At 38.8% G+C, this 18489-nt stretch overlaps 1 long non-coding RNA gene across 3 annotated transcripts in view; it reads left to right on the plus strand.

The window, feature by feature from the left end:
• LOC112991551 (uncharacterized) overlaps positions 1-18489 on the plus strand; it is a 105531-nt gene that overhangs the window by 71192 nt on the left and 15850 nt on the right. For all 3 annotated transcript variants that reach the window (XR_010390553.1, XR_010390551.1, XR_010390552.1), the window contains 2 exons: positions 1049-1215; positions 14627-14714. This is a non-coding gene — a long non-coding RNA (uncharacterized LOC112991551). The remainder of the gene's footprint in view (positions 1-1048; positions 1216-14626; positions 14715-18489) is intronic.

Raw genomic sequence — 18489 nt, forward strand, 5'->3', positions numbered from 1 at the left:
CATGCTCCTGTTGGCTCCTCGAAGTGCTTGTTTTCCTTCAGTGCATTTCCATTGTTCTGCTGAGCTTTTAATGAGACAGTTACAAAATGTCTGCCTCGCTCTGACCGCCATTTTGTGGCCGATTGTTGGATAATGAAGGCTGTGAGAAACAGCAAATAAACAGCGTGGCGCGGAGGCAATTTCAAAAGGAATACGAAATCTGCATGTTTTATTTAGATGCTTAATTGTTGCCGACTGGCTGCATTTAAACAAGCGGCTTCCCAGCGTCTGGAAGAAGCCCAGCTCCCGAATTGGAGGAGCTGACCTTGGGTAGATGCCATCAACTGTTCTTTCCCGCTGGCACGACGGCGCTGCTGGCAGGGTCTCCCGGGAGCTGCTGTCGCTAGCCCCAGCTCTGAGTCAGAACCTGCCCACGTTGTGCCGAGCCCCCAAATTAAGCCGTTCCTTCGGCGTATTATCTGCAGCCGCCTTTTATAGCCAGGAGTGGGTCTAGAATGTATGCGGTATTTAAAAATAAGAACCTTCAGAATAGCTGCAATTAAGCTTCTCCCATAGAGCGACCAGCAGTAAAGTTACGTGCAATATTTATGGAATTCTATACATAATTTTGTTTAAAAAGGGGGGGGCAGTGAGGAATAGCTTGCTTTCTGCACACTAAAAATGCATGATGGGAATTAAAAGGATACCTAGGAATTGCTACTGTGGTCCTATGGACAGGTACTAACTGTGTGTGAAGAATGAAGTTAGTGGTGTTTACTTGCTTCCTTTATAAAAAACTCCCTTTGTGCGTAGAATATGGGCAAGGGGGGATGGGGAAGGATGCTTTACGTTCACAGTAGGATGCGGATTCAAAGCTATTTAAATATTTGCCCTGTCTTAATGATCCCAGTATCAGAACAGTACTTCTATTTTTAAAATGCAATCCATCAATCACTTTAATACAGCGCGCCCTTAGTGCCAAACACCTCAGAACATTGTGTGTACAGTAGTAAAAATAAAGCACATGAAACTACTTTATAATCACTCTTCTTTCCTTTCTTCCTCACAGATAGGTGTACAATAAGATCTCAAAGCTGCAAGCAAAGTCTGGGATTACATAACAGGGAGTAGGTTCTCCAAACGTGGCAGATTGCCATGTAAGGAGAGCTGGCATAAGTGGAGTGAGGAGGGACAGAGCAATCGCCATGCCTGACTACAGACCTCTGCGGAAATACAGTATGTGGTGGGCTTTCTTGGGTTGTGTGGGGTTTTGTTTTTGGCTTTTGGGGCGAGAGGTGCATACAGATGCTAAACTTTCTTTGAAGAGGATTGCATTGAAAATTGCTTCTTTCTGTTTCTTTCACAAGAGAGCTTCCCATGTCTGGCATGCTCTTTCAGAAAGCTGTTCATATAGATCTGGTATAGGCTGTTAGGCAATTCAGGTTCAGTTTCTGGTGCTGCCATGGTGCTTAAGTGATTCACACAAAAGCATACAAATCCCTTTGTACATATGTACCTCACCTGCAAAATAAGGATTAATGCTTCCTTATCATTAGGGTTTTATAAACCACTTTGAAGATCTTCCAGTATGCTAGAAACATACCTATCGCTGTTAGTAATAAAAGAGTGAACTACATCACTCAGTCATTTTAAAGATATACTTACTATCTGTGAGGACTGTTAACATAACCTGAATCTAAAAATATCACTCAACACTATATTCCAGTGAATAACTGACAACAATGAAAGCATACCTCTTTAAGTATATTATCTGAATGTTCACTTCCATGTAAGAGTGAGCTTTTTCTCAGGTGACTTATTTTCGGAGACTGGCCCTCATCCACTATATCGATCAAAGGCTTTGCTTTCATTAAAGGGTCAGCAAGAGACAGTGATGTGTTTTCGGTTGTCCAGCTGCTAAGTTGATGCACTGGACCATCCTTTATCTTTTTATTGTCTCTTTAGATTCTTGTCAAGCCATGTGAGCAGGCCTCTATGTCTGCAAAAGCCATTCCCCGTTTGTATTAGGTCTCTCAGGTACTCTTAGGTATCAAAACTAAGCTCTTTTATCTGCCAGGTTTGGGGGTTTTTTTGTTTTTGAAGACTAGTTATAGACAGAAATGGCCTTGAGAAGCTTTGTCTTTTTCTCATTTACACAGTTACTATCACTGCTCTGTGTTTTTTTAAATAAATGTCAGCAGTGTAGCATGCTTTGCATATTAAGCATGGGGATCTTAAGTAGAGTGTATGTGTATTTAACTACACATATGCATTGCACCACTGCTGTCAATGAACGATAAGGACAACCCATGCATGCATATGGAATCAAGCGCATCTGGGGAAGAAGGAACAAGGCTGCCCAGTTTGTGAATCCCATATTGTCTTAGGTGCCAGCATGGTAGTAATTCTGGTCGTACAGGTGAAGCAGAAGTCCAAAACCTTGGCATCTTTGGCAATGCAAGCACGGTAAAGGGTAGGCAAGGGTTCTGAGATCGCATTCTTTGACGTGAGCACCTAAATTCCATTAAAACCCTACTTTAAGTGCTTATGGACTTGTGTGGGCTCGTGTCTTCCTCATCATTTTAGTCTTGATGTCTGGGAACAAATGAATTGTTCTCTGTCCCAAATCATCTCACATGAACTGTGAATTAATTTCAAAAGTTCCTGTTGTCCATATAATAAATAATGGGGGAAGATCTGAAAGAGATTTTCCATTAGAGTAGAACAGTATCCTCCACAAGTTGGAACTGACGTAAGGAAAAATCACTCAATGCAAAGCAAGTTCACTTGAGATAAAATTAGAGGCAAAGGAGCAAATGATCTGGACTCAGATCTTTGGTTACAGAGATGAGACTTCTGGATTTCTAGTCAATTCTCTGAAGGTGTAACTAGGAGTTAATAAGGTTTGCTTTCCTCTTACAGAAGACCATTTTTTCCTCAGTGTCTCAAATCTAAGTTCCTTAGGGGTTTAAAAAGGGTTTTTCCATTAGTTCCCAATAACCACCGTGGAACTACATGGCAGCTTATGATAGTCCTTCTTAGCCTTATGCATTCATAACTGTAACAGCATATTTTTGCAGTTTTTATGTATAAAGACATCCTTCCTGGGGACAGCTGCCTCAGCAAGCATAATATGAACAGTCATGCCGAAACATCTTTAAAAAGTACCTCTCTAATAAGCCATATCTTAGGCAGTATCTTAAAGGATTTTATTTTAAGCAGCAATAATGAGGAATTTTGTGTTTATCTGTGGTAGCAAGGGACAGGACTTGGTTCGCTAGATCCTTTCCCATTATATGTTCCATTTTAATAGTCAGCAAGCATATTCGGCTGCTTCCTTGAAATGAGTTTGCATTGTTGATATCTGTAAAGCAGCCATATGGGGTTCCACACATAGCTGCTGCAAACACCATTTGCTGGTGGGATGATCCAGAGCAAACACCTCTTTTGGCAGAGCTTTGTTGCCATCTATTTTTAGTTGAACTCTGGGCACCTACTCTTGCACATCAGATTACTGTCTGTGATCCTCCAGGAGAGCGGCTTGTAGGCAGGCACCCAAGAAAGAAAAGTTTTTGTCTGTATAGCAACTAGAGTGTTTAGAGATGAGTTGTCCACATATACCTTCTGTGATCTGCCTCCTTCTCATTAGTATAATGTCACAAATTTATTCTGTTGTGACACAGAAACTGAAAGATCAGTGGGACTTGCATTGTCCTTACTGTTACTGCATGGCACGCGGGAGAAGCACGTACAAACTTCAGAGAGCAATGCTGGCCAGAATGCTCCAGTTCTAAAATAGCCAAAGTGAGGTACTTTTAACAGTAGAGCCTACATATGGATAATGCATCTAGTTACTGAATACTTAAATAACTCTCCTTTTTGATCTCGGCTGAGATATTTAGCTGTCCAATAATTGTGAGAAGGTTTCTCACACTAAATGATAGGGGAATGGAAAGGATGAGAAACTGTGTTGATTCCTTGTAATTGTAATTTTGCAGCCTCCATTTCTGTCATTTTCAGTGATTTCAATGCTCATAAATCTTTTGTAAGTTACGGCACATTTGTACATCAGGTAAATTTATAAGTGTATATGGTTTTAGCACATCAAACCTAAATACCTGTGGTGTAAATGAAAGTCTTAATAGGCTTCTTAGTAGGACATGTTGTTGCTGTATGTTTTGGAATTCATCTTACAGTTCCACACATTGTTTTCATCAGCAGGAGAGGACAGACTATCATGATGGAGTATAACACAGTTTGATTTGTATATGGAGCCTCTTCTGAAAAAGAAAAGTTGGCTGTAGGAAGGGCATGGCACTCAAAAGGTTAAATTGCCTTTGAATTTTTAGCAGTGCTGTTTATGCAAAGTGTATCGTATATTTACCACACAATTGTTTGAAGCTCAAAAACATACATAGAACATCCACGAAAAATCTCATTTTCTGTCATGAATATTCTTGGGTTTGCTTTGTGCTTGACTTTTAGGATTTTTGAGTAAGAACTTTTTCCTCTGAATGTAGATGGCAAGTTTTGGCAAGCATTTTGCAAGCATTAGCTTGCACAGTGTTTGGAGGCTCAACAGGCCTCTGTAGATGAATAGTGACTGGGAACATAAGCTAGTGCCAAGTGAATGGCCAGCTTTCATTCCTTTCCCGTACTTAATGTCCAAGGGTCAGAACTGATCAAAACAGTTTTTTAAACAAAGTTGTAAAAATTGCAGTCCCTATGTTTTCAGAACCAGTAAGGCTTCAGCATCAGCTGTGTGAGACTTCATGTCGTAATGACATTTTATTTGGGTATTTTCTTGTCTGATTATTTGCTCTTTGGCATAACTTGACCCAAGTCATTAATTTAAAATATTTTCAGGAAAAAAAAAGAAACACGAATATTTTAAGATCATTGCCATTGTTTCTTTTTGATGTTAGACACATTTTCATAAAGCAAAAAGCATTTTTTGCTTCTACTTCATCAGGTCCCAGTTATGATAACATGTTTGGCTTGAGTAGATGCATATCAGAAGATCTACACTGATATCCAGATATGGCTATAAATCTTCAAAAAGTGTTGTGCGTCATGTATCAGTCTGCCTGTCTAGAGGATCATTTTTGGATAATGGATCATTCTTAGAGCCCATGTATTATTAGAGGAGAATATACAAATGAATTCTCTGCGTATTCTTGTACACCTTATTGAAGAATCTGTATGTTATGTTCCCATCTTATTCTAGATATTATGAAATATCTAGTTTACTTACTTCATCATTCAGCATCCAATGTGGATAGTTGAAGTCATGACAATCCTAGTCATCCTTTCTACTTTAATACTTTGTAGTAGGTTATGTTTACATTAGGAAGATCATACTTTTTCCTCCATGAATTACTAAGTAGGTGAATGTTATAAATGTTATTCACAGCTTAGATGATTCATTATTAAAAGAATGTAGTGTTCTCTTCTTCAATGAATAGGCTGTTTATTTACAGCTCTCAACTTTGCAGTTGTCTTTCCATTGACCAAGATTTGGGGTTGGTTTGTTTGCTTTTAGCAGGTAAGGGTCCTTCTAGCAAAAATTATTAGTGATCTACAACCAAACCTTGCAGGTTCTTGGTTTTCTACCAACCCAACCTTTTGTATAGACAGCATCAGCTGCCTTTGGAGGAGCCAGATTAGCTGCGAAAGGCAAAAAACTAAAATGTCATTAAAGGATTCAGCAAGTCTGAGAGACCTTGCACTGAATTTTTGGGTTTACAAATTCTCATTCACTTGAAAATTTTCTGTCAAAGTTTGTTTACAGTTGTAATTTAAGTATTGTATATTCAAAATGTTTCATCCTAGACAGGCTCAGTCTGTCTTCAGTATAATAAATCAGGCAGCCCATCTAACTGACAACTGTGCACTTTCAGGATTTCTAGCAACTGAACGAATGTGTGTCTGGGTGGCAGGGGCTGTAATATCCCAGTGCATTGATATTAGTATTCTTAGAAGAAGAATTACTCCACTACAGACTTAGCTACATCCCAGCTTACCATCCACATTTTATTTAAGAGTATGTGGCTTTTTTGTTTGTTTTTATAAAGGTGCTTTCTGTGCACTGTTGATGCTGCAACATATGAAAATCAGGAAATTTGAATATTAACATTTCCACAGCACAGTAAATGTTGCAGAAAATGTGCGTTTAACAACAGGACTAGTATCCAAAAGTGATGCATATAAAGTATATGGGCAAGGAAATATTTTAATGTTGCTAGGGGAACTTAAGCTTTTAGATTTCTTAGGCTTTATATGTTTAAATATTCAACATTAGCATTGCATGAATTCTGGATTTTTTTTGGTTAGTATTCCTCCTTGCTTGCTTGCTTATGTATTTTACAGGCTCTGATTTTCTGGCCACAATAGAGCAGACAGAATTACTTGATGTTGAGAACCTTGTTAATTTTATGGCCCATTTTCACATGGAGATCAGCTTTTATTTCCCCTCTCACTCTTTATTCTTGATTCAATTGTCAGTAAGGTTTACTGAGCAAAAACACTGGATGTATTATGGTAAGAAATCTAATCAATGCAGCACCAAGGGACAGTCCTTCAGAATCCTCCCTGGTGGCTGTGAGCCAGACTAGAGGTTACTATGAGGTTACTCTGTCTGACTTTAACCAAAATACCCTTCTACTTCTGAAAAGGCTGCCGGCAGCCTTGTCCATGTGTAACAGAAGCCTCGTTAATATAAGCTCCCAGTATATATACACCTGTTATGCTAGCCCCCAGCACAGAGCCTGTGTTTCCTATTTTAAACACTTTGCATGGCTGTCTACATTCCCTTCTGTCTGCAGTTGCTCTAGTGCGGTACCGCAGAGTAGCTCGTATGCAGTACCTCCAGGGAATGCAGAAGGCTAAATAAAGTTGTGGCAGATGTCAGCAGGCTTTGCCAACCACTAATTTTCAAGCTAGGTGGTTGGAAAGGTTCATTGACTAATCCAGACTTTGTGATACACAAGTAACCTCATAAATGCATAGCCTCATTCAGTATGCATTTCCTTAATGTGCCTGCTCCTTTAACAGGTACTGATGCAGGAAACTGTGTTGACATATGTGTGGGAGATCTTCTTCATTTGATTGGCAAAGCTCTTTCCCCTACCTTCCCCCCAAAACCCCAGCCTTGCTGTTTTGTATGGAGTTTCACTCTTCTTAGATTTAAATTCTTTGAAAGATACAGCACCTCCTTAGGGCTCTTACCTGATTTGGTTATGAGTTCTAATAAATCATTTGACAGCAAAGTTCCTTTAAGCCAAACTTTTCCCCTTTTATGAAATATTTATTCAGCACATTCCAGAATCTGTGTTTAACTCAAAAAGTTTACATATTTTCTTTGCTAAAGACAAAAAAGGATCGAAAGCAGTATCAAGTACAGCAGCTGATTCAGCACTTGAACAAAACCTTAACAAATGCACCGAGCCATGTTTTTCAGGTTATCGAGCTTGTTTTTCCTGGCTGATGTGCTAGGAATGATTTGTGTCAGTACTTCTGACAGACCTTTGCTGTATATGATATAAAGGAGTAGTAAGTTTGCTTAACACAGCTCTCAAGGACAGTACATTGTTCCCACCAGCTAGGGGAAGCAGGTCCAAAGATGCTGTGAACAAGTGCTGTTCTGCGGCGTCACCCAAAACCCTGCAAGGTGCTCTTGGCATCACGTGTGATCACAGGGGACACCTATCTAGTAGTTGCATGGGTCCTGTTGCCTCATGTGTGGAGCTGAATTTCTGTAAGCAGGCACATCTGCTAATATGTTCACAGTTTTCAAAATTGTTTTCACAACACATGCTTGTTAATGTCTGTGTCCTATTTTTGTTTCCAAAGCCTTTTCCATGGAAATGTACAGTGAGGTATGAATGCTAGCACTAGATGTTGATGACTAACAATAGCCAGCATTTCTGCTGTGACACGTTCTGCAGTGAATCAGAGAGAGGCACTGAAAGAACTGAATTAGCTATACTTCAGCTTTAGCACTTCTCCATGTGCAGCTGTGATCTTCTCGCTCTTCTAATGCTGCAGCATTCGATGGCAACTTACTACTGCCAGAGGAGTTCCTGGCAATTTTGATATGCATGTATATTAAATAAAACTTTGAGAAACAGTCTCCCCAATTCAAAATCGTAAGAACTTCAGAATTAGCAGTCTGGGTTAGACCAAATTACTGTCTGGCTGACTGTCCTGTTTCCAGCAGTAGTTAGTAGCTCATAGTTAGGAAAAAATACAAGTAATCCTACTTGTATTGTGTGTGAAATAAATAGGCAGAAGTGTTGTGGCTATTCAAGTTAGTTGCTCTGCTTGTGGAAAATCACCCTGATCTGTAGTTACAGTAGGCCAGAGCATTCTTCCTATGCTAAAACCTGCAGTTGGTGTGACTGGATTCACAATAACATATTTTATCATTATGTTAGCCCCCCCACCCCTCCAGGCCTGCACAGTGCATCTTGTCAAACATTAGACAAGTCTGGAGTTAAGTCCACATATTCCAGCCATTTGCAAATGATCTCATTGTGTGAGCATTCATTTTCAATGACAGTAAATACACGATTGCTCAGATACAATAACTAACTTAATTATCTCTAGTAACCTGGTTCTTTACATAATTGTTTTGATTTGCTTTGGTTGCTTCCACGCTACTTCAGAATAAGCCCCATTCCTTCACTGTTGCCAGGTATTTTGAGGACTCTGACTGTAGAAACAATTTTCTATAGTTGGCTGAAGTGGTGACACATCACAAAAAATGTGCATTTTGTGTAAAGTATTTTTAGAAGGTTCACGCACTTTTGGTCAAGCCGTGGAGCTTAAGGGTGTGGGAAATAGCCATAGTCACCACACTTAGGATGTCTTTCATATGGACCTGCAGATAGGACCCTGTGGCTTCTGCTAACTTCAGCTAATTACTCACAAAGATGGGCTTGCTGTATTAATATTTCTTGCCATTTGTGGATCTCATGATTCATTAGTCTTACTTTCAGCTGACACTTTGTGAGGATTTCTAATTGCCTGACATTTTGAGGGTACTCCACTTTTGCCCTGCAAAAACTGTATACACTCTGAATACCCTGTTCTGCTCATTGTAAATGAACCTAAACACATCAATAAATCTTTGCAGATTCAAGTCTTTCAGTGTTTGTTATTTAAAAAAAAAAAAAGTGTCTCAAACACCTTGGTTATACAGTCCTTACAACAGGACATACTTATGATAACTCCTTGCAAATGTGAACTATTTAGTATTCCTCCTGTACTTGCTCAGAGACAGATAGTTCTAAAATGTTTGTGATCCTGAGGCAGAAAATGCTCTATTATTATTCGTAAAATTGACTTGGTACAAAAACTAAAATTGGAGCCTTTCATATGTGAATAGTTTTAAAACAGACTCATCTCTTCCATCACTTTTTTGAATTGTCTTCCATTTTCTCCTTCTCTTTTTTTGAGATTGTACTTACTGAGCAAGATTTTCAGATGCGTCGAGCACAGGCTTCTCATTGCTCTGATGAAAGTTACTGACTTCAGTTGGAACGGATTTAGTTTTTTGAATGTCCTCCTCCTTAGGATAACCTCTAAATGGAGAACTGGTCGATACTCTTTTGTTCTGTGGTTACATCCTCCCTGTTTTTGGACTCTTTGTTTTCTTTGTACTAATACTTCAATATGCAACTGTGTGTGAATGGAATAAACTTTTTTCTGGGAAGCAATTTTGTTTGAAAAAGAAGAATAGGCAGTAAGAAAATTCCCCTCTGAACTGTCTGGCATGCACTGAGTCATCTTGCCTATGAGATTGTTGTTAACTATCTGTTTTTTTTTTCTTAAGTAACAGTAATACAACAAACCATAAATGAGCAGAATGTTGCATCTTAACCATACTCTTCATTGAGGACCCCCCCTTTCATGATTATTTCAAGAGTTGCTATTCATATTTTGTTCATAGAGCTAAGACAGGCAGAAAGCATGATCAAATTAAAACAAATTGTGTCTAGTGTAAGAATCACTGCTGGGCCATGGGGAGAAGTTGGCTTTGTCCTTTAGGTAGGTTGGGCCCAATTTTGTGAGATCAACAACAGTGAAGGTACAAAGCAGTGTCAGGCAGAGGTGAAATCTTTTGGTTTCATGTAAGTCACGTGCAAGGTCCTCTGGAGGATACTGCCTGAGAGTCCTTTCAGCCAGACTAAGAAAATGTCCTCAGGTTTTTTTAAGGCAATTCATTTGTTTTCTTTTCTATCATATGGCTTCCGTTCCTGCCCAGGTTCTTACTAATCCATTTTCAGCAAATATGAAAGAGCTTACTCCAAAAACCATTTATAGACAGCACTTTCCTAAAATGGGATTAGTGGTGCCCCAGGAAGCCTGTCACTTCACAGAGAACCTACTTCAGCACTGTCCCCTGCATTTTAGTGGGGTTCACCTCCAAAGTGTCAGTCGTGGGAATGCATTTGACCATGAATGCCATTTGCTATCTTTCAGATGTTCTGTTATTTTCACTGAGATTATCTTGAACAGATGAATGAGAAATGAGTTACAGTTTTCCAAGATTATATTTAGTAGATATTCTCTGCCTTTCTTAAAAGCTGAATAATGTTCTAGAGAGTTAAAAAATCAGAGTATCAGACCCTGAAACCTAACACTGAGGTTATCAGACTCTTCAGGGAGCTCAAATAGGTCTTTTGTGGAATCAGACTCCTATTTTAAGATAGCAAGTATTAACCATTTTAAAGGAGTAAAACTCCAGTCTGGTCATGATGGTGAAGGCAGTATCTCAGTATTTGGTACTGCAGACCTGTACTTCCAGTTGTGTTTAGGTTTTTTAATAGAAAATACATTAGGCCATGTGAAACAGGAATGAGCATTTTGATTCCTTTACATCTGTGCTCATAGTTGGGTAAGCACAGGGATTTTTTAAATATCCTTAGCCATACTTATTTGGAACAAGACTTTTCCTATGGGAAGAGAATCTACAAGGATGTGACTCTCTGAAATTTTCATGTGATTTATTAGTCTTTAAACCTGGTTGCTATAAGCTATGTGAGCACTGTGAGTATACATCCAAAAGGAAACCTTTCACTACAGAGAACTACTCAGAGCAAGTGCTTTTACTTCTTTGTAGGAATTTACTGCTAGTTTCACATCTCGGGATTTTCCAGTAAAGGAAAGCACATATTTTCAGTACATCATCACAGATTTAATGGCACATCAGGTGGCATACACAAGAAACTTTGGAGAGGAAAAAAGATAAAACTCAAGAAAGAAAAGTCAGCGGTCTGACAGGTGTGGGGGGGCAAGGAGGATATGTGAAAGTTGTGAAAATTAGCACAGTACTCCGCTTACGGCTCACTCGAAACTATGGCTGCTGTGTGGAGGACATAATTCATGTAAAAGTGGGAGAATGGACTTTCAGCTTCTGAAAGCCAGCTAAGAAGTAATGTAAATTGAAACTTTCTGCTTTTGGCGGCAGGTCCTCAAAAATACTTGCATGTTACTCTTCAAGGGGCTGAAAAGCAATAGCAGTAGCTTTGGTCAGTTTTGTAAGTTTTTTTTAAATCAACTAGAAGGACGAAACACCTGTTCTCTACATCACACTCATAAAAACACAGCACAGCAAGGAAGCCAGAAGCTCACTGTACTGAAACGTGCCATGGTAAAAGGATTTCTTTCACATTTTGGTGGCTTACACCTTTAGCCTTCAAAATTATTTATGCAGCTTAAATTAAAACAGTTGCACTGGTTTCTACTGTGAGCCATTAATCCTTGAGGTTATCTTTAGCACCCTTTTTTGGTGCTTTGAATTAGTGAAGAGCCACCAGCTCTTGGGCTTTGGCTAAAACTAACTGTAGACTCACTTAACTATCTCAGTGTGCGGATATTAAATGCAGTGGACAGCTCTCTGTTCTAGACAGGCATTTTTGTGGGTTCTCTGGCTCTCAGGCTGTATCACTTTAGTGTTTCAAATACTGTAGTTAACATATGTCTGCTGTTTGGCTGCTCTCTTTGGTTTTCCTCACAGCGCTAATACAGTTCTTGCTAAAGAAGGTAACGTTTATTGATCAGGGAACAAAGCATTTTGATATTAAGCAAGATCCCAATTCAGAACAGTGCATAAACACGTTTAATTAGAATCCCATGCCTGTATGTATATCCTTCAAGTTTAGTGTGGGCATAGCGGTTTTCTGAACCAGGACACAAGTTTAATACAGTGTTTCTTGTTGTGTATGTTGTGATGCTTATACAAAAAAATATCTGGCAAATTCTGCTCTTCTACTGTGAATCTAAGAATAAGGATTTTCTTATGTACTCTCTGGAGAAAGAATTTAAGATCCAGCCCTGAAAATACTAACATGGCTGAGAAAACTTCTTCATGTCTAAACATCTGCAGGTTTGTAACCTACTTTAATAATGGAGCAGTCTGAAAACCATGGCTATAAAATCTTAATATGGCACCATACCAACGCATATTCTTTATACAGATCTAAGGCAGTCGGGTTTGAAGAGTTTCTTTATCTGCAGTATTTCTGTCCCATCTTGTGTCTGGACTTTTTCTGCCTGTGGGTTCCCATTGGCCACATGTCTGAGTGAAGCTGAAGAATATTTTCATGTACATTCTGTACAGTACCTGTACTCTGTTTTAAGGAAAAATATACACATGCATTTTTCTTCCCTTTTTAATAAACTGACTGACAATTTAAAATAAATTCTTTCAGCTGTTTGGAATGGTACACAGATGTACTAGCACATTCCAGAGCAAGTTAAATAGAGAGCAAGCGTTATGTCACCTAAGGAGTAGAAGAGGAGGAGCTGGTTTCTGACCACTGAAGCAAAATAAAACATTGCTAAGATGGTAGCTTTGAGAAAAATAAACCAGGCTGTTCTAGTACGTGGGTGGACTATGGAGGCAGCAATGAAAGAGAAAAGTCCTATCAAAGGAAAAAAGTGGGAGAGCTACAAAGGTAAACTGTGGCGTGAAAAAGCAGTGTTGAAACAAGTGAGAAAAAACACTGAAAATGAGTTTGAAACAGTGCAAAAAGGGAAAACAAGGCTTCTAAATAACGTAATGTTAACATGGTTGATTCCTTCACAGAAAGAGAGGACTGGAATGAGTGAGTAGTCACTGGTATGAAATCATATCTGAAATCCAGAAACAGGGATGCCAGTCTGAAGTCCCTAGCTCTCCCTGCGGATGGTATGGGGAGCTCTGATGGCTCGCCAGCATTCATTCCAAGGCTAGGTGTCTGACAGCAAGAAAACGCAATCCTAGTTTGTAGGTTGCCTAAATCTTTATAGGACTTGGCTCTTAGCCTTGCTGTGAGGAGAGTATTCACTAAAGTTTAGGCATAATTTAGGTACCTTTATAGGAAATTGTTATTCCAAAGATGCCCATATGGAGAGACAGAAAAATAGAGAAGCTTCAAAGGGGCTGATTCAGGCTATCTGCATTAAGTATGTACTACAGATTTCTCTCTGAAGGATCCTCTCTGTAACGCTATATATTACAATCCTGTCGTCCTAACTTTAGAGTTAAGTGCCTGGAGTTGGGTGATATGCATCCCCTCTCCGTGTCTTTACGTTCCCATTCTATAAATGAAGATATTTTCTCTACCGTGACGTTATGAGGATAGCACTCAATAGGAGTCATGAAGCACTGATGTACTGTGTCAGTCAACAGGTAGAGAAGTGTCCGAATGGCAGGTGTCTCTCACTGGAGGAAGTCAATATTCCGGGGAGATTGTATGTTGTGAACACAGAAATTTTTAAGAACACTGTGGAGATAAGTAACCTTTTGTCAAGAAAGCAGCAGAATTAGCTGAAGAGAACTGGAAGCAGTAAGAAGTGAATAGGTTTAGAATGCAATCTGATGAATATAGAGAGAGAGCAGTCATAGGATCACTACTTCAGGATGACCCACAATAATTTACCTAGAGCGTCGCTTCACATTCCTAATAGCTAGTTTTATTGCTATCACAATACGAAAATTCTTATTTCACCATGTTTTGTGTATTTTTATATGTAATTAGTAGTTTATATATGTAACTACAATTGCAAAGCGTTTGAAAGGAATTATAGACACAAATGTATTATCAAAAATATTAATATCACTAGTGACCGAGACTAAGCTGTTGTAGACTACGAGTCATGAATAATTTATGCTTGATGCATTGATGTCCATGCTTGGTTGATTAATCCGAGTTAATCTTTCTACTACCAATAGGTACAGTAATTTTAAAGGACTGAAAACAAGTTATTCAGGCTAATAGTTAGAATTAGAGGTTGAAGTATTTTTGTCTGGTTGCTTTTCTTTAAAATCACTTGGCTGCGAAAGTAGAGACTTTTTTTTTACTTGAAGCTTTCAAGGTTTGTGGCAGCTAAATAGAATTGTCTCCGAAATCTTAAGTCACAGTGCTTCCTTGAGGGTAAAGTCATCCCTCTACAAAGTGCCATTCACGCCCCACTTACCCTCGATTAAGGCTTTAAGTTTGAAGTGGGATACTGACATTGTACTGAAATCCATTCCTCACATACAGAAAAGACTTTGGAAGGCCTGCATTTAATGTCTGTATGTGTGTTCCTCATTTTTTTCCCTCATAATGATAACATACAAATTTTATTATTTTTTCTTCTTTCCTTTTTTAAACAGATAGAATGTCTTACTGGGGAACCCTCGCTAACCAGGTCAGAAGATGAAAGAACTGAAGACTGGTCATCTGTGCAGAGGAAATGATAAGGTATACATAGCAATCACACTGGAGATTAATTTCGTACTGGTGCAAAGGCCTCCAGGGTAGATTGCTTCTGGCAAAAAGTTGAAAAATAGTCATCAGAAATGTTGAAAAAGATCCTTTGAAAATAACTTCTTTTTCAGTTTGATTGCCAGAATAAGCATCCAGCTATATCTTTAAACTCATTATTGTGTTTAATTATAGATATGTTTTTAGAGGTAAAATGACAGTTGTATTAATGAATTGTATTTTTGGCAGAGGCCAGTAAAAGTAACCCTCCCAACACCAAAATAAAGTCATCTCAGACAGTGTCAATGATCATTCCAGAGGTTTTAAAATAATAATTTCAGGGATTCATTTAAATCACTGCACTTCAGCACTCAGTGCAGGAGTTGCACAATTTCTACTTTTCTTTGTCTTTTATCATCATTACAAGATGTGCTGGTGCCCCTTTTGCACTGTTTTTAAAAGAATATGTCCTTTTACGTTTGTCATCCTGAAAATTTGTAACTTGAGGAATGCAAAATCAGCATTACTCACACTCATGTCTCTCAAATATTCTCAATAATGTGAATGTGTAATATTTATATAGTGGCTGCTAAGAGACTGGCACGAGGCTATATGCTACTTAAGTTCTGAGGTTAAATGGTACTTCAGTGATGCATAAAATTTGTATTGACCATCTGCCCAGCATTGAATTGAATCCATTAATGATTAAGCCTTACAGTATCACTCTGAGATAGGGAATTATGCTACCCATTTAACAAGTGATAAAACTGAGCCCCAAAGGGCTCATGTAATCATTTCAAGTCATCCAGGAAGTATACAGCAGAGCCAGGAAAGAAAGCCATCTCAGCTGACCTGTCATCTTTCACATTTAGACTTTTTTTTTTAATCCCTGCATTTGGTATCCTTTTCACTACCTTCTGTAATGTGTGGAATACGTACATTGGCAGCTATGCATTCTTTATGTGTAGTTTAACGGTCAAAGTCTCTTGCAAAATAACTTAAAACACACAGTTAATGTGAACTGTGAATCATGCTTCTCTGTAAAGAACAACTTGAAACACAATGCAAAAAGACCAGCATAAACAGCACCAGATGGCCTTCGTAAATTGAGCAACTTAGCACAAAACGCCAAGAGGGAGATCTGTTATTGTGACCTCTCTTTCTATATTTTTGTGCAACATTGAGAGGAAGACTACACACATCTTTTTCTCGTACAGAGAGGGACTGCTGGTGTAGGACAATTAATGCTTTTCCTTTCATAACCTTGCTGAACATCTCTTTGATTCCACTGGTAAATGTCAGGTCACATGTTGGTTGCTTGCATTCCAAAAATTAAGGGAAAATCATCTTCTCAAGTGACAGAAACTGTCATTTTTCTTTGGAAAATATTTTTCTACTGTATCTTATATAACCATTACTGCTGTTGACATTTTTGCTAAAAAGCCCTGTTCATTTGACACTCGAGCAGATTTCAGTATAAAGCTATAGACTGCAGTAGAGAATTCTTTTGCCGTCGCTTATATCTGTTTCCTTTACCATGAGTTGAAGAAAGGAATATTATGCATCTATGAGTCATGCTGTAGAAAGGTATTGTATTTTTAATATCATTAGAATTTTAAAAGAGGGATAAACCTTAGCATAGATGAAACCAAGAGTTAATACGCTTCAATTAAAGAACGTAGCTATTAAATTTTGATGGAGTACTATCACTGATACTTCAAATAAAATGTTGATGTGGTGAGGTAGGGAGTGTGACTAATGAGTTGAATGCTAGAGAAATGGCTGGTGTTTTTTATGGAAAATATATATTAAAAATATATGATCCTCAACCTGAGACTTCATGTGGATCTAGCTGTAAGAAAATACCGAAGTATAGATTTCTTAGGTCTGTCTTGGGTTATATCTACAAGAATGCACCTCTCCACAGCTCTGTCTTGCCATAGTTAAAGATTGAAAATATTTGCCCAAACCTTATGTTCTGTTGTGCCTGATTCCTACCCAACTTAAGGGTGATAGCCTAATGTTAATAACCTGCTTTCCCTCTACTCTTCCATCTCCACAGAAAATCGGTGACAAGTCTTCCTGATGGGTCTTTTAAAATTATCTTAACTGAACTTACCAACAACTTTGTAGAAATAAATGCTGCAGAAAGTGGAGTCAGTTGGTATGAAATTCTTGTTGGCAAAGCCTCTCACTTGTAGCTTCTGCTGGACCCAGCTGAGGGCTGAAAGAGGTTATTTTTGCAGGTATTTCAGGTCATTGCCTGTGCCAGTCTCACCATTATGGGCAGTGAATTAAAGTGTTTCCAAATGGTTCTGGAAAAACACGTTCAAAAAATGCTGTGTTCTTTCTGAGCGCATGCTACTTTTAAAGCTTCCGGAATGGTCTGGAGTACCAGGACTTTGGTCTTGAGAGTTGGACCATTATTCCTAAAGCATCCATGCTCAAATGTTGTAGTTAAGTTTTAAGCAAGCTAGAGACTTCTGTGGGTAGGTTATTTTAAGACAACTTGGAGAGTTAGAAGATAGGTTAAGATGTCCATATAGACATACTCTTCATCTCTCAAAACCAGGATCTGACTTGCTTGATTAAGTATCCTGTTACTGCCAAAGAACACTGCTGAGTTTAGGAAGGCAGGTCAGATCTTGATCTTATCTCTGTGTTATAATGAGAAACAGTATAATATAACCTGCACAGCTAACAGTTGAACTCAGTACAGACACACGTGAGAGGAGGCATTTGCCACAGTTAATGAAAGGAGTGAAAAGTGCTCTCCTTATTCCTGTGACTGGCCTGAAGGCCAGACTTTCTGCAGTTTAGAGCAAGCTACCCTACAGACATCGGTGGTTTGGGGGTTTATAGAATTACAGTTCCCTCCTTGTCAAAGCCAGAAGTAGGATAATGATCCCCAAGAAACAGATTCCCTCTGTTAGTCTATGTCATGTATGCTTTTATCAGTGAAGATTCTCAAAGTTGCTTCATGGATTTTTTAAATTTGTTCTCCTCACCTTTTAAAGGTAGGGATGTAATATTTTACAAGTGTGGAAGCGAAGCACAGGTATGAATATTTTCAGATGTGTAGCCTCAACAGTTGAGGCCAGATATTTAAAGGTGTTCAGCTTGAATCAGCTCATCTTGTAAGGTTTTCAGAGAGACCAAAAGCCAGGTCATAGTTTCCCTTTAAAAATCTGACTAACTATTTTAGTGTCTAGAGAAGCCAGGAGAACTGAATTTATTTTCCTGATCCAGATATTTGCCCAAGATCATGAAGGAAATCTGTGGTACGGTTGTGAAATGTACCTAGCTCTCTCAAGTCTCTGAATAGCCAAAAGACCATGCTATTACCTTACTCTCTTCCCTCTTCTCTTGACTTCTTTCGCTGTGTTTTTGGAAGACCATGCAGCACTTCAGTGAACTGCTTTCATTAGATCTTTCTTTCTCCTGCTAGAAGTTTTGCTAGAGGAGGACTCCCAACTGTACTCTCAGAAAGTCTCTTAGTGTCAATTGGACTGGGTCCTGAACCCTAATATCTCCAAAGGCTTACCTGGTGTTCTCCTTTTAAGATCTCTGTTGGTACCAGTTATCTCAAATTACAAACCATTGCCAGGTCTCAAAAATCTGCAGGAGCAGATCTCCCCAGTTGTTACATATCCCAGGAGATCTGCAAAGGAGAATGATTAAAGTTTATGGCTTGAGTGAGAGGAAATCAGAAGAACATTTGCCAGTGTTCTTTTTATGAGATTTTTAAAAGGAAAAATATTTTTTACTGACA

Source organism: Dromaius novaehollandiae, chromosome 1, assembly GCF_036370855.1.
Source record: "Dromaius novaehollandiae isolate bDroNov1 chromosome 1, bDroNov1.hap1, whole genome shotgun sequence".
In the NCBI taxonomy this organism is placed as follows: domain Eukaryota; kingdom Metazoa; phylum Chordata; class Aves; order Casuariiformes; family Dromaiidae; genus Dromaius; species Dromaius novaehollandiae.